Source organism: Aptenodytes patagonicus, chromosome 4, assembly GCF_965638725.1.
Source record: "Aptenodytes patagonicus chromosome 4, bAptPat1.pri.cur, whole genome shotgun sequence".
In the NCBI taxonomy this organism is placed as follows: domain Eukaryota; kingdom Metazoa; phylum Chordata; class Aves; order Sphenisciformes; family Spheniscidae; genus Aptenodytes; species Aptenodytes patagonicus.
In genome coordinates, this window is record NC_134952.1 from 73905777 (window position 1) to 73926457 (window position 20681).

At 37.8% G+C, this 20681-nt stretch overlaps 1 long non-coding RNA gene across 1 annotated transcript; it reads left to right on the forward strand.

Moving 5' to 3' along the window:
* Positions 1-2665: 2665 nt before the first annotated feature.
* On the forward strand, positions 2666-20349 carry LOC143160124 (uncharacterized). Its single transcript, XR_012995329.1, has 3 exons — positions 2666-2898; positions 16077-16166; positions 19586-20349. It is a non-coding gene; the product is annotated as an uncharacterized LOC143160124 (long non-coding RNA).
* Positions 20350-20681: the final 332 nt, after the last annotated feature.

A 20681-nucleotide genomic window follows, 5' to 3' on the forward strand; every position in this document is an offset into this window, starting at 1 on the left:
AGATTTGCTGAAGCTCATGAACAAAGGACAGATGTAGGGACTAACAGCTCTTTTCTGAACTGACTCTAACCTTTAAAAATAGCTCAGTTTGGGTTTGCATGAATCATAGTTCTGGTTTATCCATAATTTTTATTTTTAGCTTAGCTAGCCATGCTTTTGCTGATTTTCATCAAGTAGCTTGCAGGATATATATCGCCCTCCTACCTGTTGTGTCAACACCTGAGGCTTTTTCACCTCTCCCCTACCTCCAGATGCTTCAAATGGTGCATCAAAGTGTGACGGTAATGAGGTCTCTGGGAGCGCCATGGGGATAGCACTTCAGAGGTCTTGTTCCTTTTACGGCTGCGATGGCTGGCTGGGAGCAGAGTAGCTAGGTGGGTGGAGGAGGGAAATGGAGCAGCAAAGTGAAATTACCAAACACTGAAGCGCTGGAGCCTGCATTAGTGTCACTCTGCTGCTCCTAGCAGCCAGGAGCCAAACAGCAGAGGTCAGACTGGGACCCGGCGAGTCTCGGTGCATGCCCTGCGTCCCGGCCAGCACCGATCTGCACTGCACACCTCCACCTCCAAAGAGGGGAGCAATCTCAGATGCTACTCTTGCTCCACACTTCATATCCAAATACCGACCCCCCCGATACCTGAAGAAAGTGTTGATAAGAGATGGACAACACACTAATTTATTTTTTTTACTTAGCTTAGAAAATCGAGAACAATGACATCTTTTTGTATAATTAACCCAGGAATGCTAACAACTTTTTGGAATATAGTCTATCTTTGGCTTTAGGTATTACATAGTAATTAGTTACTTGCTAATACTTAGAAGATATTACAGTTGAAATAATGTTATTTACTAGAAGTTAAATAAAAGTTAGTCAGAGATATTACTTAATAAGTAATTTAGTGGACAGTTTGGTAGACTCCTTTGTTTCACTGTGGGCTTAATTATTTTATCTGACAGCTTAAGTAAACACTTGATCATACCCACTTACACATCGCTCATCTTGAAGGTGATAAATACTGTATCGTACCACAATAAACACCAGATAAACTGTATATGAAACTTCAAATTTGCAGAATGTACATGACACATACGGCCTCTAAGTGGTCTGTTACAGTAAAGATGTTTTAAAAATTTTTAGCCCAGATTGTGTTTTTATAACAAAGATTAGAATCTACTTCCAACCAACAAATCTGAAATGCAAGTATACAAGTTCCCTGCAGTACTGACTTTTAAGGGCTAAGTGTTGATTTGCCATAAGTCTTCTCTTCCATCGAAGTTTGAAGAAGTGGGGAGACTTTCTCATTGCTAGGTATCAGATGTGTGTTGAAAGAGATCCCTTCGTGTGCTATGAGTTTTTCTGTAACATAATTCCTTAGGTACTCCAAGTATTTCAATTAAGCTAAGTACTGCAATGCGAATGTAAGGTGAACTTTGCAATATCACTTAAGACGGTTCTTTGGTCACAGTAGGGCTGTGGAAGTTTCAAAGGACATCACAGAGAGCTAGAAAAAAAATAATTCTTTACTGTTCATTATTTAATTGATCGAATTATAAAAAGAGGAGAAATAATTAAAAAAAGATATTGAAGAATAATAAAGGTAGGTATTGAAATTGAGTTGTGATATAAGATGAGAAGCAGGAGTAATTACTACTAAATTATTTCCTCTAGTCAGAAAATAGCTGACTTTTTAATGACTGGCAGCAGCTCAGTTCTTTCAAGGCAAAAGAAGGAATGGGGAAATACTTCTATTTTTGCCCATAGTGATTATACATGCCTAAGGAAAAGAGAAAGTATATTATGCAGAGAGTGACTGACTACTGAAATTTAGTATTATCTTTATTTGCTCTCATTTCCTTTCTCCTTAAGACAAAATAAGAAAAACAGTTTTATCTTTAATATCAAGAACTATACAACCAAAGGTTTCCAGCTTTCTGTGGAATTCAGCCTCTTTAGTGGCAATATGATAAAATAAATTTCTGGCTTTTACTGAAATTATGTTATTGTTTTTTATGTACTCTGTTATATGCTATATCAGAAACATCTCATGCTGAATGTTACTCTTAATAGCCATTTCCAAAAGGCTTTTTTTGTATGTCATGTTTAATAATAAAAGTTTTGATTGAGTTTGCTGCAGTTTATTTTCAGAATGACTTTCAAATGCACTGCTTGTCTGCACACTGAAGTGAAAATGTAAGCAATACTAGTGACAAGCATATTTTGCTCTTTTGCAGATTTCAAACACTTTCTAAGGTCATGTGGGTATTGCTGGCCAAACATCAGTAGTTTATTCGTTGCTTGATTACAAGTGGAATTGTAAATGGAATGAAATAAGATGGATATGGAGGATTACCAACTGCTGTTGGCATACAACTGCATGCTTAAAGATGTCTTCATTCATTAACAGCCTATTTTAGCCTGCCAAGGTTGAAAATGAAATGCAAGTCACAGCTTGTACATTTATCACTGTAAGGAAAGCATCCTGCCAGTACTGGTTAGGCAAAGTGTACTTGTAGCCATTAGTAGTCCGGTCTGATTATCGGGCTCAATCCGTTTCTAATGGCAACCTTTGCAGTGACAGCATTGTTTCCATCTGTGCTCACATGAGAGATTTTAAATCTTAGCGTTTACAGTTCTGAAATAACCTTAGAGACACAATTCTTTACTTTCTTAGGGATTGTTCCAGCTGGTGTACGGCAACCTGCTGTACCTGCAACAAGCAAGCTGGCCCCTACCTTTGGCTTGCTGGCTCAGCAAGCCAAATAATAGCCAGTATTGCCTCTAAGTACAACAGGTACTGTGACTTGATATCTTAGGTTTGTTCTCTTAAACTACCTGCAGTTCTCCTATCCAGCAGTATAGTGAATGACGGCACTGCTTCTCCTTCTCAGAGAGTGCTGGTAAGTGCTTGTTAACAAATCTAAAGTGAAAATTGCTTGCGGGTGTTAATACATATGTCAGGAGAAAAGTGAGATATGGGGGTAGGTGGAGGGAGGGAGGGAGGGAGGGAGGGCAGTAGGAAAAAGAAGGAAGATGCAGGGGACGGTGGTGGGAGCGTGCTGGTTGGTCCTGGAAAAAATATGGGACAATATACAGGAAAAGAAGCAGTTGCATATAGCCTGATGCTTTTACTAAGATTTTACTTTTGCTCCTACGTTATGCCTTGTACAACAAATTTTGATCACATACGTGTCATGCCATACATTATTTCAGCTTTGCTAAATCAAACTGTTTATAAACTTTTTCTTTGTAGTACATGTAAATATTTCTCCTTTAGTGAATAATTAAGTCCGGAAAGCTGCGTGAGAAAGTGGGTGTATCTATGTATTTTCTTGTGTTTTAAATGTAGGTGTCTGATGTAGTAGAACTTTTGTTTTCTGAAGGGCCTTTTTGTAGTTACCGTGGAGGTCAGGAATAATAGTAAACCATCAGTCAAACTATTATTTAAAGTATAGGCATAATAATGCAAAAAGAGAAGAGGAAGGTGCCAACTCTTTTTCAATTCTTACCAAAATAAAATACGCCTACCTTTTGAACCGATGTATTTTAAAAAAGCTCTGTTTTTTTCCTTTATCTTGAATAGGCCATGGTAAATTTACAACTGGAATTCTTCCTCATCAAAGTTTTATTACACTACAGAAGAAACAGCTATGCCAGTTTAAGATGTTACTGACTCCTGGCTGCTAGTACCTCTGCTGTAATTTATTGATCTTCCAACACAACTGGAGAAACAAATTCATACCTCATATGCCGCCAGTTTCTTAAGAGAAAACCTGGCAGTAACAGCATGTGTCACGCTAAACTGGCCTGGCTGACTTGGCTGGGATGGATGGGCTTTGTGGTGAACTCCAGGAGAAGCAAGAAGTCAGACTGGTTCTAAATCGGCATTTCTGCCCTGAGCATCCGACAGCAACTCGGGCACAGGGAGCCCTAGTCGGTACCTTTGTCCGAGGATAAGGACTGACTTAGCAACCCTTTTCTGTTCTCGAGTAGGAAAATATGGAAACATTTTGCTCTCCCAGTGAGTACATGATGATGGTAGCAAGTGTCTGAGTGTCTGCATAAATGGATGGTGACCATTTAAATATTTGTTAGTATGGAAAAAGAAGAGTAAGTGACAGTGCCTATGTGCAAGTTAAAGCGAATGTTTATGTTGAAAGGCTAAAAACCAAATCTTAGTACAGGATAAAGAGTGCTTTCCACAAGGCCATGGGAGAAACATAGCTGATTGAAAGAAAAAGCAAACAAGGAGATGGAGGGGAAGGCAAGGCAAGGCACTGAGGACACAAAGTCAAGAGAACAAAAATGGAACAAAAGAAAGGAAAATCAAGAACAACTATTGGGAGGAAATAAAAATGTTTTCATAGCTCTGACTATAACAAAATGATAAGTGCTAAATAAAATAATTCTACAAAAATAGAAAGGCCTGAATACACACATGGTATGTTCCTGAACATCTTTCTTTCTCAATCTCTGAGTAATAGCTGACAAATTGTGCCATTTGAAAAAAAAAACAACCCACCACAAAACCAAAAAACAACTGAATGACAAGGACTGTTTCAAACAGTCTTAACTTCAACCTGTTTTAAAGTCTGAACATATATCTTTATCCAAATTTCATAAAAAAACTAATAAACTGAAGCAGAGGCCAAAAGCCTTTGACGTGGAGGTTTGAAATATCTGAGAATTGGGTTCATTGAGGCAAAGCTTGAATATCTGATTTATCCAAATTCTTCCAAGATTTGTCAGTTACTACTGTGCACGTTGCATTTCTGTGATAGTAATTTAGCGCAAGTCCCTTCTCCAAAACCAAAATTCAGCTTCCTTGACTGGAATTGAGAGAAAAATGGGCAGAAGAAAGTGATCATATCTTCCAGGGTTTAGAGAACAGTAGGAGAAATTCACATAAAATAAGGACTCATTCTCTGGAGGTGAGGGTAAGATATTAAATTATTAATATCTTTCAAGATATTAAAGGCCAGTGGGATGTTTTGAACAAATAAACATAATTTAATTCTTAATGAATTATCAAAAAACTCCTCCCAAATGACTAAAAGCAAAAATTGAGTTACTACAATTTAATTTTAGCTTAATTCTTTTGCAAGCAATCTTAATATCTGAAAAATGAATTGAAACCGTGTTAACTGTCTGGTTAGTGAGCAGTGTAATAATTAAGCTACAATAAACAGGAAACTAGGTCAAACAGCTCAGATATATTACAATAGGCCAAGGTTTAGAATACCCAAAATTAATATTATATGGGAAATAACTAAACATTACTGTTTCATTTCGATGCAACTCTAAGACTGAGACAGCAGCAATGTTTGGAGAAGTTAGAAGAGAAAGAGGAAAACTCTGAATCCTGAGGTGTGTATAGAACAATTGATTAGACAAAATGCATTTCTCAAGGTAAAACAAATGCTGAAATAAGGACGCTTCACAGAGTCTTCCTTTTTCTGTCCCAAAGTCAGTTTCACGTGCTGTAGTTTTAATGAAAGTACATTGGAGAGAAAGAACACGGAGGCGAGTTTCTGATTTGATTATAGTTAGTCACAGTTTAAAACAAAGACATGAAATCATCAAAGATTGGGAAAAAAAGGCACAGACGCGACGAGAAACATTAACGCTAAGGAAAGAGGTGGAGGGGAGGGAGGTGGCCACTCGCCAAGGCTGAGGGTTGGTATGTTCCCAGGAAGGTGGCTGCTGGCCTGGGGGGAGCATATTAAACTATCCTGGTATTACGCTCGCCCCAACCCATTACGGCGTGTTTTAGCAATACGTAATTGCATATGCACCCATTTTAAGGGCAATCATGCTTTCAAGTCTCCGCATTCAGTAAAAGCGATCATCCAAATTGAAGCGATCCAAAGACTTATACGGGCAAAATTAGTGTCGTGAGGATGAATTAATCTCATCTAAGCTTAGCTGCCTGCACTGCAGACATTACAGCTGAGCTTGTCATCCTCAAATTAATTTATAGTCAATGAAGACTTTTTTAGGGTGCAGATGTGCTGAATCTTACCTTAAATATGCTCTTTTTTTCATCTCATGTACTCATATGAGAAGTTTAACAGACTAGCTGAAATGCAGTAACTCTGGAATATTGTTCTCTGTGCCTCTATTGTGTGCTGATATGAAAATTTTTAAAGAAGATTAAATTGAATTTTCTTCAGAAATATTTTTTTGGTGGTATATAAAACTACTACTAAAGATGCTGTCATGAAGACTGGCAGAGTGTTGTCAACTACCCAAGGCACTTGTACTAGGAGTTCATTCTCTCAGCAATACTCTGCATCATGCTTGCATCTGAAAGTAGGTAAAAACATCTATGACTCAGTTAAACAATACTTGGAATTCAGTCAGTAGAAAAATTATTTCATATTCATATGAGGCTTTTTTGTTTTATTTTCCCTCCTCCTCCAACAGCAGTTGGTTAACATTTTCCTCCTTTTCAAAATAACCCAGAGAAAAAAACAGTGTTCTGAATTAGCATAATAGCAGCTTTGGCACATTTATTGATAGATGCAGAAATCAAACAATTAAACAGCTAATAAGGAAAGAAAACCCAAACCCAAGCTCACATCTCTTTGGTATATTTGTACCAACATCAAAAATGTGCTCAAAAAATGACTGTAAAGAGGGTTAAAGTAGAAACATAAACTCAGCTATATTCAAATCAATTTGAAAGCATGAAATAATCGCTGTTGAAAATTATGCTATTAAAAAAAATCAATTAAGATTTGTGACTCACTTCAGTTTTGATTTTATCCCTTCTGCTCTAGAAAATTACGAACTGCATATGAAGTGCCCGGTGGGGTTTGGGAGGCAATGACGAACATTCATTTCAAGACAATTCTTTTGGATTAAGACAGTACTGACTCTATGAAAAAAGGGATTAAGATACCTCAGTGAATTTCTTACATATTGCAACACTATTGCAGTTGACCTGTTTTTCTTCAGTGTAGAATGTTTTGGTGTTTGTGATTCGTTTTACAACATTTTGAGAAGGAAATGTTATTGATTATTTTTCAGGGACTTGATGTTGTGGGATTTTACATTTATGATACGTTTTGAGTAAAATATCTATTTTGAAACCAGCAGCAGCATGTTTCTAACCTTCCCATTTTACTGCGATTTCCAGTGTTAGCTACAGTAGAGAATCCAGAACTGTTGAACCTCTGTATCTGACACAGAATCGTAGAATCATAGAATAGTTTGGGTTGGAAGGGACCTCTAAAGGTCATCTAGTCCAACCCCCCCTGCAATGAGCAGGGACATCTTCAACTAGATCAGGTTGCTCAGAGCCCCCTCCAACCTGACCTGGAATGTTTCCAGGTCTACATCTACACAAGCTGTTCAGCAGCAGGAGAGTGAAATATGCAGCTATATCTCTTCCTATCATATTAGCAGTTATAGTGTTTCTGTTGCTTTTATGGCACCTTCTCTCACGATCAGCTGAGCTCATGAGAAACTAAGGAAGAATCATAAAAATGCTGGTTGGAAGGAGCCCTGACCTGATGCTTGGACCAGGACTTACACCAGTAGCAGCTCAAGTCAGCCTATTGTGTGCAAATAGCATTAACCACATATCCTCAAAACCAGACTTACTTTCATTCCAGATAGCCTTACCCGTAACAGGGATGGAACTTGCAAATTGAATGTATTAAGGAAAACCAGGGACAGATAATACAAGAATGTGACTTGTAACGGGTGCCACATTACTGATATTGCTGCTTTGTTCACAGTCCTAAACACCAGGATACAGACCTGAACCAGAGGAAAAGGCAGGCATCTTACTGCATTTCATTAGCAATCCTTTAATTTTGCCAGTGGGGCTCTCAGTAATCTCACAATTTTTCAAAACCAGTGTGTTCTCTCACTTTCTCTACCAAAACCAAAATATGTTATAAGGTCAAGTTTTCTAAATTTTGTAAACAGATGCTATTGCTTGTATGCGATTGTACCTCTCACCAAATACTTTTGGGAAAACAAGATTAGCAAGTGATTAATTTTTTTTCCATAATGACTGTTAACTTTGTTTTGAACATGTAATAGAATTTTTTTACCCCACAAATATGAATTTCAGATTGTACAGTATGTTCTGTGTATACACATGAATTTATATTTATATTAGAATATAATGGATCATAGCTAAGTAATTTTTTGCAGGAATGTGGAAAAACCAAGAGCCATTTAAAAACAAGTTATATACTCTGAGGAAAGCTAGAAGACCTAGAAAGAAGCAAACGTGTTTATATATTCATACTTATTTACATAAAATTTTTGATTAATTTTCCTAGTTCACTTGAAGATGATTATGGATAATATAAGCAAATCCAAATCAAATTATATGTGATCTTAAATATTAGTTTATATCTTTGTGTTCAAAAGATTACATCTGTGATTTCCATTTTCTGATTCAGTATTAAGACTCAGTTGTAAATGGGTGCCTTTCTTCCAAGAACCCATATGAGGTCAAATATCAACTGTTATCCAGAGACACTGCCTTTACAATTAGTAATGTATGGAATTAATCTTTGGACAAAAAGAAGAAATGGTAGATTCTGAATTTGACGTGTTTTTTCTCTAAAAAACAAGGAGAAATGCAATCTGGTTTTCTTCACACCATAGAAGAGGCAGTTAGCCTAGTACTGATCTTATTTATGTTAGCATTATGCCAGTGTCAATGAAGATACTCGTCTGTTACTGTGGAACCAGTGAGAAGAAAATTAGGCCAATTTCTGCACAGAGACAGCAATGAAGGAACCATTTGGGAATACCACATCTAAATTTAATAAATCTATGCCACATATGGCTCTGCAATTCAGACCAATCTCATATCAGTTGTATGTCTAAATGACATCAGGATCTGACCTACTAATTCTAGATTTGAAAAAAAACCAAGTCACTTCAGGCTTGAGAGGGCAAACCCTGAAACAACAAGAGTTTGAACCGGTTTCGTGATTGTGGTATTTTCAAAACACCTCCCCCCCCACCAAGTATTGTAGGAACATAATTTTTCTGTATGGGACTTGTATATTTATAGATGAAGATAGAAGAAGGGAAAGAAAGGAAGCAAAAACAAGAACCGTATAAAAGAAACTAGAACTTTACTACCTAATGCAGCCTTAGGATCTTGAATAAAAACTCTGACAGGTGTAAGAAACTACAACACAATACTAGTCAGATGCTAGATGACCTTTTTTTATATAATGATTTGTAGGGCTCATGTCACCTTGGAATTAACCTCTGCATAGGATGATCTAACCCAGACAAGTTATTTAGGCTCCATTATAGTCAAGAGAGAAGATACGCACTTGGAGAAGGCAGTTTCATCTCGCCCACATTATAGCACAGAAAAATGTGGTCACAGCAGCAGTGAAGCAGAGGAGGAGGATACAGTCCTAACAGGAAAGGGAGATGACCAGCCACAGGAAGAATGAACAGAAAATGGTTGCATTATGATAATGGTGTTATATTGATTTTACAGCATCCTGCAAAGGAATCTTAGCAAGATTTTGAGGAGAAGGTTGTCATATGTGTTCCCCCTCCAACATCAATTTTATCATTAGTTTTAAGAGGTAACTTCACATGAAGTAGTAAACATCGTCTTTGTATAACTCTGAGCATAATGGAAATACAACACGTGCTGCAAAATTAATGTAGATGTAATGAAATCACTGAAGAAACTCTCTCTTGTGGTATATCAGGACAACTTCAGAGGTGCCAGTTGGCTTATATAGGCAAGGCTAGGCACAATTTAGCCTGACTATTTCAGTTCATCAGTATTAATGTTCATCAGAGCACTGTTTGTTGTGGGGATTAGTTGTTGTCTCATTTCACCTCGCATTCTGCATAATAAATGGTTATGCATGTTGCCTTCAATATAATTTGTCATATAAATTTTATGTAATTTAGTTATTAAGATAAGATAATATGTGACAATATTTATGTAACAGTATCCTCCCAATCACTCAACTGCTTCTAAATGCTGAGGGCCAATTAGATGATTTTTGCCTCTGAGATCTGGTAATCATTTGTTGACAGGTATGAAATGATTCATCTAAGCACATTCAACTGTTTTCTCCCATAAAAGAAATATTATTTTCCTTTTCTTTTTTTCTTTTTTTAAATGAATGTAGTAGTTAATTAAAGCTCAAGCAGTTTACAGCACCCAACATTTGAATTGCACTACACTTCACTTCAAAACTATGAGCACTTAATTTATAGTGCACTTTTTAAATTAATTGCAAGCCCTACCATCAACGTAGTGTTATTCTCCATTAGGAGAGGATTTTGCTACCCAGCTGCTTTGTGCTGCAGCCACGTCTGCACTCTGGCCTACCAAGAAGCACATTGATGAGAGAGACCTTGCGAGTCACTTACTATGGCAAATGTCTTCTGTTGACAACATCTCGTGCTACATAGTGTAGCGTCTCCGTAAAAGCTCATTAAGTTTGCTCCTTTCCCCATGGCCAGCAGCACAGCATTCCTAAAACAGGAGCGGGGATTGTAGCTGAAGAAAAAGAGTGGTGGCCTGTGTCAGCCCTTCCAATTTCGGTGCCACTAATAACTAACGTGACCAATAGAAACTCTTGGGCTCCTCTCACGAAATGTGAACAAGAAACAGAAGGGACACGGGAGAACAAAGTTCATCTCTGCAATGCCTAGTCTATGGTCCATCTGCCTCTGAATACCGTACAGTGCTCCTCAGCACCACTCATGAATTTCATGATCTGTTACGAAGGCTTTCCTCCCAAGTCTACCTATTGGTTTGCTAGTCTGTGAAATTTAACTGAAGCTGGCGAGTTCCTATTTCATTTATATAAAAGGATAAAAAGAGTCATTTTAACAAAACCTCAACTGATTGCAAGTTTATGAATTGCATCCGTCATAAACCAAGGCAGGGATTTGACCTTGAAGTATTATACCCAGTTAGGTTTGAGACTGAGTTGGAAATAAATAGGCAAAAAGTGTGCATAAATCTGCTACAGTAGCTGCTTTGAAGCCGGTATTTACTACAAGCTCATAGGCTAATTAAGTTACCATAGTTTTGCATAGGTTTATATTACATATAACCCAGCGCAGTAATTTATAGCTTTCCTGCTAAACCAGTGAAGAGGCATCTTGTCAGACTCTCTGGATATCCCAGAGAGTCTACAATTCTTTTTTACTTTCTGATGGAGAACAGAACAGCAACATCATGAAATTTCCAACAAAATAAACCAGTCCGTCTAGTGCCCGATGCTGATGAGCTGAGTTTGGGGCTGCCATTAACTTAGCAGAAGACGTGGTCTGACTGTGAGCCAGCCACAGACCCTACCCGACGTCTTGCCAGACCTCCCACCAGCTTCTCAGCTCGGCGTTTGACATATGCTGTCTTTCCACTGGCAATCAGGAGGTAACTCCTCGATTTGGAGTGAGAAAACTGCGAGCCACTGAACTTCTGCAACTCTTTGGGTATGTCATCTGACAAAGTGCACGTAACAAGTAGTGCCTGATTGTTAAATAGGCCTAGAAAGCGGCATTTAAAAATAAGCCAGGGCAAAGAACTTTCCTTTTCAAAACGATGCATTTTTGAGAGTCTTCTCTCCTTTTCATTCGATCAGAAGGAATTAAAAGATATTACCAGGGCATTATGGCAACATAAGAGAGAATTATGTGGTGGTTGTAAACAATGCTATTCTGATTGTTTCAAGTTTTGGGTGTGGAGTTTTTTTCAAACTACTACTACTTCAAGAATCAAGCAACAATACAGCACAGGTTAAAAGATCCAAGAAATTCTATCTTTCAGATAGATTTTTTTTGTATTGTTGATATCAATTTTTTATCAGCTAGATATTTTTCAATCAATTCATATACATACATATATGTATGAATAAAATATATATGTATAAATGTATATGTATGACTATTGTCCTAGTTTAAATCAACTTTTCTATTTGCTCTATGTTGTTTTTCTCTTTCTTCCAGAAATGACTTAGTAAACAAAAGGCAACGTACAACATTCTCATCGTGTGATTTTCCTGTGTTTAGTTTTAATATTATATATTCACTTTTCAAACTTACGTACATTTATTATATTCAGGTATTTTTCACTTCTTGCTATGCATACCAGAATCTGTCCTTCACTGTCATTGTCTGGCTTACTGCTTTATACTGAAGTAAAGCTAACTGCAGGGAAACTTCTCCTAGTTTAAAAAAAAGGAAAGAAAAAAAAGTAGGCCCTTTCTTGCAAATATAAACATATCACATCTTGTTTTCAAATTGCATTGACACCCACAGAGAAACTGGAGGTGAATTTAAGCCATCGCCAGCTTTTTGCACGTTTTTACTGGCGCATTTAACGTTCTCTGTTTAGCCACAGCTATTTGAGATGCCTCCCACATTCACCGTAGAAGGCATACTGTTAACTAACTTCTTGTTTAAATGAAGGGCTATGCTGACAATTAAATGTGGGATCGTGCATGCTTCAGTGCCGTACCTTATTATAATCAATGTGAGTAGAAGCAGAGTGCTGAAATTATGGGGTTTAGCCTGCATCTGCATGGCATTATTATGCTTATCAAGGTGAAAATGTCGACGCTGAAGAATGTAATTGTGTACCTTAAGCTGCGGCGATAGTTAAACTGAGCTCCTGCCTCCACTATTAATGCATCGGAGGGCTACTCTTAAGAGGCACTATAACTCTTTAGGTAGGCAGAGCTTTCAATTCATGGATTTATTTCCTTTTTTCTTTTTTTTTAAGACTTTCGGAGATAAGGTTTTTCTGTTTGGGTATTAATTCAATATAGATTTTCTGATGCATTTTTTCCTTATTAACAAAGTCAGGGACCAGAAAAAATAGCGTACGTTTGTATATAGCTCCACTGCCCTCCAGGAGGTCAAGTGTGAAATGAGTTGAGAGACACATTGACAGTCCATGCGTGAGCTGAAACAACTCAAGCTAGTTATCAGTAATTTGGATCTGTGGCTGTAGTCTGGGTTCTTACTATATAAAAACAAATCAAATAAGAAAATAATTCAGTGAATTATCCATGTTTAGTAGATTATCATTTTCATCTGAACATTGTCTCATACAAATTATGCATGTTTTATTTGTTGATTTTAATGTTTAGTCATCTTGAACATTTTGATTTGTTACTCATTTATATTGCAAAACAAATGTAATTTTCTTAATACAAGATATTACTTTGTTGGGTTTCATATACGTGCATTGCTTGTAAGTCAGTCACCTGTAAGTTATCTGTATGGATAGATATTCCACTTCTCTTTACACTAAGAGGGAGGGAATGTTTTCCCCTCCAGAGCCACAGTGATTCTCTTGAGCTACTTAGACTGTGCTGAACCCACAGCATTGGGTCAACACATATGCCAAAATCCATCCCCATGCCTGCACATTAGTTAGTATTTCTCAAATTATAATATTGCCAATTCTGTAAGTCCTCCTTTTCTTTCTTTTTTTTCCCCCTCCCCCCACAATTTCCATAGACAATAGAATTTGGCAAGAAGACAGAGTAGGTATGCTAAGTCAATATAATAAACAATTTCTTTTGAAATTGTTTCAATCTGTTTCAATTTCTTGAAAAAAAGAAATTGCACAGGCTTCAGTATTACATGAATCATTATTTTAAACTGATTTACCTAGTTCTAAAGTACTATTTTGCTACTCTTAATCTGATTTTTGCCATGAAGAGAAATACAAAGGCCACTCAAGTGTCTAACGATTACATACATGATAAAAGTTTGCTTTTCTACTCCTTTGTGTAAAAGAAATTAGCTAGAAACTATTTGTCTTGAAGAAGCTTCACTATTTATGATTTATTTGGTTATTTCCTTACAGATAAAATGAATCTTAGCTACAAAGAGAGAGCATTTTACTTGCTTTTGTTTAAACATTTGGTAATCTAATTGAAAGAGCAGACCACCTGGACTTTGAGAAGCTTTAATGAACTAGCTGTGGCAGTGAAGGAGGACTACAGCTACACATTAAGCATAGCCAGAGCTCTAGATTTACTCCTATATAATTTGTGGAAGTGAAGAAGTTATTTATGCCACTCAAAATAATTAAGAAAAATACTTTTGCCCTTGAAGCACTGAACCTTGGCATGCTTTTCAGTTGTCAAGAGCCAAATTTCTGCTCATCCATATACGAACAGAGCATGGTGAAAGAATTAACGCACTATCTGTTTCTATCTTATGGCTATCTCTGACTGTAGTTTTAGGTCACAGTGATTAACGAAAGACTCCTTGCCTCTGTATGAGAAAGCAGTTGAAGTCCATCGATGGTCAAAGGCAACTCACCGAGTCTTTCATAGTGGACTTCTGGGGTCTGGACTTACACAAATTTCAGGTGATGGCATGTTCATTCTGCAGGGAGAAGACAACTTATAAGGCTAAGCAAGAGGGTCAGATTTCTATTAAATGCTATAGCATTAAAAGTCATAAAAAGATATTCACTGTCATTCAGCAGAAAAGGTATATTATGGGATGGGGAGGCTTGGAACAGTAATGGATCAGTCTGAGAATCACAGTTTTCTTAATAATAAATGGAAAAGTTGCAGATGTCGAGTTTGTTTCTATTCTTGCTTGCATCAATATAAATCTAGAATAGCTCCGTGAAACTGATGAAGTAAAACTAATATGAATCAGTATTTTAAAATGAGACAGTCAGCCACTTTTTACATATTACTGACAGAGCTGCATATCTCCACTGATTTTCTTAGAGTTATATATCAAGATCAGACTTCTAAATCATTCTAAAATCAAACCTCCTGTTGCAATGACAGGTAAGACCTTTCTATTACATACATTGAAAGATACGTGAGAGGCCATTATCAATTCTGCAGTTGTAAAGTAGAGCCTGCGTTTCTGACTTTTTCTCCCTTACTCCCCACGTAGAGTTCTCTATGCAGGCCAATATTCCTGTACAGGCAAATCTTTTAGCTGACCTCCAGGAGCAATAAGCCCTTTGAGACAGAATCACTGACTGGTTCAGGCTGGAAGGAACCTCTGGAGACCACCTAGTCCACCCCTTTCCCCACTGAAGCATGGTCACCATGTCCAGATGGCTTTTGAACATCTCCAAGGACGGAGACTCCACCGCCCCTCCACGCAACCTCTCTGTGCTGGTGTAGCGCAGAGTGAAGCAGCTCAATGTCATGTAGCTGGAGTGCAGGTTTGTGCTATACATGCCTGCGAGTCGAGTGGGAAGGAGGAGAGAGAGGGGAATAGGCTGTGACATGACATTGCTGTGAAGCTCCTATCAAGTGCAAATAAGGCTCATACTAAGTCCCTGCTAGGGAGCTGTCTGTTTTTATTTGTAGTGTTTAGCTTACAACCAAAAATCTGTTTTGGTTCAATTCTTGCAGCATTCAGAAAAGTATCAAAATGACAGTTTACTTCTGGTTCAAGAAAAATAATGGTTTGCATGATTATCAATTCAGCTTCATGTTTGGTTTGATTACAGAAAGCCATGGTTTTAAAATATTGAGCTTATCTCTGCCAAAGGATCAGACCTCATAATTTTTTATCTAAACCCGACATTTTCCTAGTGCATGTAATCCCTCTCTGCCCTTCCTGTTTCTCTTTCGGTAATAAACTGCTGACAAGCCATGTTTGATTGTCTTGTGAAGGCGAGAAGATCAAATACATACAGAGTATTAACAAAAAGAAAGAATGTCCTTAGGGAAAAAAATGTTGCAGAACATGAATTCAGTTGTACTGCTGGACAGACTTGTCAGTCACCGTGAAAAAACAGTTCAGAGGCCGCCTGCCATGGGGAGGGAGCGGGACCCTCGGCATCGATATGGGGGCTTTTTCAGGAGGACTTTGCTCACCCCTGTCAGTCACGAGCTGGGCTGAGGGAGGCGCAAGGGAAAGGAGGGGGTGCTGCTTCCAGCCACTGACATTATGACTATTCTGCCTGTCTTTCTCACAACCAAAAAATCCTTCCCCAGCATATTGCATTACCCAGAACCAAAGTCCTTTTTCTTCCCCAACAATGCTGTCTATCTGCTTCTTGCTTGTTTATTCTTTTTCCCTGGTTTTTTTTGAGTGTAACATTCTTTTTCCCCAGCTAGTGCTACTCTATGGAGAATGAAACAAACCAAGGTGAATCATTAGACCTCTGGAATTAGGCCCGCTTGAGTGACGGTCAGGAAAGCAGGTAGGGGACTTTGCTTACAAGAAGTTTGGCATCAGCAACGATTCCCCCAGGCTCTTAACGACCGTGTGGTTACACCACGCACAGGACCCGAGTCTTGGCCATTTGCCGTTGCCAGCGCTGTACTGGGCAGGCTGGTAGCACTGCTCAGTGTGTTTGGAGAGCCAGAGCACAAAGGCTGACTTGCATCTTAACAGCCTTGGAATTTTGCTTAAAAAGTAATACTATGTTGTACGGGTTCTATAAACATGTTTGCATTTACTGTTCTACACAACTACATTTAGAAAAATATTCCAAACAATTTTCTGTCTATAGCTGATCCTTCACTTGGTGTCTGTGATTTTGGTATCTCTCCTTAGTCTTGTCCATGCCAGTTTACGTTACAAAAATATTAATTTGCTGCTAGCCTCAGAGCAGGTCCTCTTCTATCCTCATACTCCAGCCAGAACTCAGATGTAGCACTGGACAGAAAAAAAAAAGGAAACATAGAATCAAAGAAATAGAAAGAGATAGAATGAAAGTAAAAGTTTTCTTGAGAGAAAGAAAGAGGTCAATAGTCTTGAATTATTCACAAAGCGTCAGAAAAACTCAGGTTCATTTAGCACAGTATATAAGTGGTCTGTTTATTCTGATAAAGCAATTGCATTATATGTATATCCAATGAAATGTTCAGAAAGCTTACGAAGAAAACTCTATAGCCTCAGAGACAAACGTTTATTTTGAAAGAAAAGAAACCTTTAGAAGTTAATGTTCGTGCCTCTCCGTCTGCACCAGTACCTCTTGAGTAAGAACTTTCTCATTTTCATCATGAGTTAATATACATACATATTAAAAAAATACACACACAAAGACATATTGAACCTTCACGTTTCCAAGCTGAATAATGCAGCAATTTATTTTAATATGAATGAAACTGCGACTCATGCTTGACTTGAGCTTAATTTGAAACAAAAATTCTCTGGCACCGTGAGAGGACTGTAACGTCCCAGCTGCTGTCTTGACCCAGTTGACAGGTAAATCAGGTACAGCTTTGTTCCTCCAAGGTTATCCGTTCCAGGGGTAAGTTTTCTGTTTGGTATGCAGGCTTGCAAAACCACCCTTTGAAGATGTGGAGTTGTCTTGCTCTCGCTAGGTCTTAAGCTTCCTTTAAACTGTGATGAAGTTTAGGTAAAAGAGTTCTAATCACCAAAGAAATCCTTTAAAGCACTGATGTTTTCAGCTGTTAGATCACCTTGTAAAAGCAGCAACAGAGAATTAAAACTCTCGTCCAGTTGTGTATAAAACTTTGGCTATGCATACAGGCCTCAATGTGATGATAAAAGGAATCAAATATTGGACTTGTACCTGTTCTTGTGTCAGTCACTGTAAGAAAACTCTAGCGCTAATTTACTTCAGCTTACAACCTAATCCATTAATGATAGAGCAAAGCAAAGTCAGAAAACAAAACATTTTACTATGCATGTTTCTTATTAGAATAGAATAATCCAGCCAGAAATACTCAGAGATAGTAAATATTTGCAAGTTTGGATAATACGCTTGCCATCATAATTGGCAGAATTGATCTTGCTGAGTATTCACTTCACAGATCAAAATTATCCCTTCTCACAGGCAAGTCACATATAGACAGACCCCCCTTCCTTTTCAAATTTGTACTGACGAGTAGCTGATATAAAATACAATTTCACTGCAGGTTAATTTAAAATTTATTAGAAAAGAAGGTGAGGTTTTAGCTGAAAAAACCTCACATTACTTTTCAGTCCTCTTTTCTGAAACTATGCTTATTTGTCACAGTCTCAATAAATATGATAATAGCATTATATTGTTAGCATCTTAACAGATATTTTAGTTTTTTGCAACCCTCCGATGTAGAAATCCCAAAACTTGTTTAGCATATTTTGTATCTGATCCAAGAGGAATTTTAAAATCATTTCACAAGATGTGAATCTAACAGTTTCTGTAATTTCACAGCTCATTCAAGTTTGCTTTATCTTATGCTGCCATTTGCACCTCTGTAGAGTAAGCATTAAAACCTGAAGTGGAACGCCAGCACTTTAGGTTTTCCATGGGCACTGCAATTCACATAGACACAAAAGACAGATGTTTTAGTCTGGTCAAATGTCTTATGAACTATTGTGCTCGTTCATCAAAACACCTGTCAAGTAATGGCAGAGAAGTATGAGTGATGATAAAACAGAGGCTGTGGGTTTATTGCATTTACCGAGGGCTGTTTCAGATGTGCTCCAGCTACTCAAGTTTGTTGCGTTATGAGACATCAGTTGAATAAACCAAGATTATGCTCTATGGAACAGCAAAGTAAAAACTTAGGAATCAATAATGACTTCAATTTAAACTATAGCACCGCTGACAATTCAGCATTTCTGAATTCTATTCATTTGGAAAATTATTCTGCCTTAATTTGGCTGATGTCCCCAGAGAGTTGGTATTAGAGCAGGAGGACTTGCATGCGTAGTGCAGCGAAAAGCAGTCTAGTAAGCTTCCTTCCGTGATGATAGGCTAAAGCATGAGCATGGTTCTAGTCAAAAGATAGAATTATTCCATTTCCAAAGCCAGGAAACTATGGAGCACATAATCTATTTGGAGTGCAAAGTCACTTGGTAACCACAAAAGTCAAATAAGGTCATCTATTCCAGGTGATTTACAATGAAGGAAGTCCTTCACCAAATGCCATATGAAGACAATCCATTATTCAATTTAAGTGGAAGCTTTACAAATATTTTTAAAACACTAGTATGATGAAATAATACTTTTCACTTTTTTGAGGAACTTCTCAACAATGTATTGACTCAGCTTGATATTAAAAACTGTTTATATTCCATACCAAACTTCAAGAAGCAAGGTGCAAGGAGCAGCTTGCTCACCCTTCAGTACTAGCTTCAACTAATCCATTTAACCATACAGTGAAATAAAGCAGGAACACTTCTGAAGTCAATTACAGCAGACGATAGATGTTTTAGGAAATATTGTCTCTCAGCTGAGGTGCTGTGACGGATTGTGCGAGGGTGGTTTACTCCATAGCCATGCCGCAAGAGGATGCATATGTAGTTGCACGACGAGAATCCTGCTCCGGTTGCTCAGTTTTGTCACTTTCTGAATACTGCTGGCTATATTAAGCACGTGTTAAGATACTTTATATGCAGATACAAACTATACCATTGTGATACTGCATTTCTGTGGCTTCCTAACATGTCATCATTCCTAATGTCGAGCTTTTATGATCATCCTAAACTGACATAATGGTGGGCGTCTGCTTAGAGTCTTGCCTTCTCCCCTCCCCGTCCTCAGGTACACGTGCCCATCCCTATGCTTTGCCAGCACCAGTAGTCATGTTTCTTCATCTTAAGCTCAATCAGGAACATGCTCAGACTGAAAATATATTTTTTTTCCCCACACATGCAAATCAGGCCTGCGGTCCATCTCCCCATGTAATTCCACTAGTGCAGCTATGGGTACAGAGAAGGATGAAGCGGCAAGCGGCAGTAAAAACAGTGGATGGGAATGCCCTGCTGTACATCAGCCTGCATTTCGATGATCATCGCACTGCAGCCCAGGACACCGGAGGTAAAGCTACTCTCTCTACTATCTCTAGAATGATCTGCTTTTCACTGGCAGAGAAATAAAATGTTTATAGTGCAAAAAGCTCAGAATTTCATTTCAAAGTATAATTAACTAAGCAATTCACAACAACTGTTTTGTTTTTTCTGTACTCACCACTCAGTAATTACCACTTTAAAAAAATAATGGTTCCTTAATGTGAGCTCCTGACAGCGAAAGTACAGGGGAGCTAACATACAGAGTTGTCATCAGGCTTACTGATTTCCCTGGCATAACATACAGCGTGGACTGAGGTGATCGTGAAGGTGAGCTGCAAAGAAGCCTACACGTAAATGAGAACAAGCATAACCTGGAAAACTGCTGGGAAGAGCTTATAACACTGTACCATGAGTGAGATTTACCAGAGAAGGACTACTTTGCAGGTGTAAATAATTTATGTGCTAAAACAAAAAGAGAAAATAACATTGAGGAAAGAAGGAAAAACAAAAGGAGGAGGAAGATGTGATAATATGAAAGGAAGTCAACAGAATGTTGGGGAAGGGGAAGGAATTGAAATGGCAAAGAGAGAAACAGGGAAAAAAAGTGACGGGTTGCAACTCTGTGGTATCATGTAATGGAATAAAAATGGAAAGAAAAGGGAATTTTAAAAGCCTGAAATTAAAGCTAACCCATAAATTCACTTTTTATTTGAGATTCAAATGGTTGCTTAAGCCTAGTTTTCTAGTAGATGTTGCTATGCAAAATCCAATTTCCTTTGTAATTTTGTTGACTTCTTTTTTTCAAATTATTTTGGATTTCTATAATAGTATTTAAATATTATTTAAATATTTATCATGTGTATCTAAAAGCAACCAAAAGAGATAACTAAGAACTTAAATTTTCTGACATTTTATAGTGCACGTAATGCAGAGGCTTTATAGAATGCAGATAACTTTCCTTGACCTA